The sequence below is a fragment of the Nanorana parkeri genome, unplaced genomic scaffold, assembly GCF_000935625.1.
Source record: "Nanorana parkeri isolate BGI_ZX_2015 unplaced genomic scaffold, ASM93562v1 scaffold1435, whole genome shotgun sequence".
NCBI classification, from domain to species: Eukaryota; Metazoa; Chordata; class Amphibia; order Anura; family Dicroglossidae; genus Nanorana; species Nanorana parkeri.
The window spans coordinates 291,641-294,199 of record NW_017307703.1 but is presented as its reverse complement, the minus strand read 5'-3'; the positions used below and the strand labels follow the sequence as shown (position 1 = coordinate 294,199).

The following is a 2,559-nucleotide window of genomic DNA, read 5'->3' as shown; positions in this document are numbered from 1 at the left end:
TAACTGAGTATAAAAATAAACACTATAAATTAGTCATTTAAAATGATACATTGATAAAAAATATATATATATATATATCACCTTTTTTTAAACTCTCAATCTAGTGGTATGTAAGAAAAGAATTAGCCATATAATACTGAAAATGAGAAAAGTAGAACTTAATGTGATCTTAGACTAAGTGAAAACAGTACTGCATTGTGCATATACTCAGTGCAGTAAAACCAGCCTGATCAGTAACATATTTTTGAGTAATACTACATTTTATGCAGCAATCTTAAAAGTTTTTTCTATGTTTTTAATCATAACTAATTACATACATAAATAATTCAGAGCCCTAGGAAATAAAGATGTTCCTAATTTCCTGAAAGTAATCCATACATCTCTAGTCCTAGTTAAAAAAAAATCATAAATAATGTATTATAGATCTTGGTCAGATATGGTTTGACAATTGTAACATCAAAAACAACATCAGGTCTAGGAGATTGTACAGGAAATATTGTTTTCCTCAAATTTTGTAGAGGACCGTAGAGTTGAAATTTGTTCACTCTAAGATATTGCTTGTTCTACTAAAGGTGTTGGACAAAATAACAAACACTTAAAGTGATTTAAACAACATACAAGTACTTTATCCTGTTAGGACTGAAATAGTAAGACTGCCAATGCAGATTTGTTTTAAAAGCTACCAACACAAAGGCTGCCATTCCTATCCTTGGTTTATTAGTTAGGCAATGCTTCCAACTTTGTAGGCAATCCTGGGTCTTAGGTCTGCATATTCCTTTGCCACAGGATCTGTTATATCTCCTCTTTATAATTCATGATCACCCCTGTATTGTCTTCAAAATACAAGAACACCCCATTTTTTCTTCGGTCCAATTTTCATTGTCGTAATTCAGCTGCAGGATGCACTTTTTTTCTTAAGTTCAGGTTTTACTTTTTTAACAGTGGCCTTCACCCACTGTCTACAGCTGGTAATCTGTGCAGGCGGTCTTTGATTCCTTTACCCAAAATGATGTACAAATTATTTGAACTGATGTTATCAGCACAGTTGATGACAGCTCCCACAGGTAGACAGAGGGATATGAGAAACTTCACACCAGAAGACCCTCCACGTCCTCTCTTAGACATCTTGTTTCCCAGAAAGAGGTGTTTGTTTTTTTTTTTTGCTGAGGAGACACAGAATGGCCAGAATTACCAGGTTTTCCTTACAGCACAGCATGCAAAGGGGATTTTTGAGTACTGGCAATAATTCTGAACTCTCCTCCTGTACATCTGGTACTAGATTTGTGTTACTTCACATTCACACAGATTTTCTGTTTTTAAAATGCCTCGACAGTAGCCCTAATGGGTCCCCCTTCTACTCCCAGGCTCCATAACAGCCAAATCCGCTCCTAAGGCTACTGTTACGCCACTGTCACCAAGTAATAAAGAAAATATAAACTTAACAGCCCTGAAGTATACACTTTCTAGTGTAAGTTGGCAATAGAAGCTGTCATATTTCTTCTCGCTCAGGTTCCTTTAAACAATATATCAATTTAAAGCACCTCAAATTTAAAAAAACAACACTTTTCATTAGAAACAACTTCAATCTGTCTTAGAGTGTTGCCAGAAAAGAAAAGGGTTTCATTCTGAAGTTGAGAAAGCTGAGTTTTTGGCAATGCATTCTAACATGTTTTGCAGTGCATTTTTTTCCTTTTTTTTTATTTTTACTTTTCTGGTTTTACCATGTGTTGCAGTGATATGTTGATGGTGTGAACAAGCCCTAATAGCAAGCACCTTATGGTGTCTGTTGTAAGGCAATACATTTATTGTAAAAGGTAAATATAACTTAAAGGTTCATGGTATATTTTTTGTGCAATAAATTTTTATTTCTAAATACAAAATAGCAAATAAGAAACACAGTAACATATTAAATAGTCAACAATCAAGCAATCACATAGCAACCTTCACAGGCTACCCCCTGTTGGTAAATGTGGGTTGACCTAGTGTATGGTGATTGTTTGGAAAATGTCACTGTAGAAATGCATTGCTAGATTCCTATTGGCTATTTAAATTTGCAATAGCCAATAGTAAACTAGCATTGTACCCACCCTCTGCTGATGGACCTGATGGAGAACTGCAGCAGGGGGCGGGTACAATGCTAGTTTACTATTGGCTATTGCAAATTGAAATAGCCAATAGGAATCTAGCAATGCATTCCTATGGGCAAAAATATATTAATTTTTTTTCTATTCTGACACGGCTCTGTGTCAGAATAAAAAAAAAAAGCAGTTTTTCTCTCCTGGGCAGCCGGGAGCGGGAGACTCCCGGGGAACCCGGGAGAGTTTGCAGTCTGGAGATCAGTGTCCCTGGTTAGCTGGTAACCAGGGACGCTGATCTCTCTGCAAGTGGCCGAAGCCAGCCGTAAGGTCAAGGCTGGTTCCGCCCAGCTGTCAGAAGATGGCTGTTGGCCGGCCAATGCCTTCGGCTCGACTGAGCCGCTCGGCTAAGTTCGGGAGCTGTACGGGCTATTGTGAATAGCCAGTACAGCAGCCCTTCGGTTCTACTGAACCGAAGGGGTCC

General features: G+C 37.7%; 1 pseudogene; it reads right to left on the bottom strand.

Annotated features, from left to right (window-relative positions):
• Window positions 1-721: 721 nt before the first annotated feature.
• LOC108798237 lies at window positions 722-1,138 on the bottom strand (annotated as a pseudogene).
• Window positions 1,139-2,559: the final 1,421 nt, after the last annotated feature.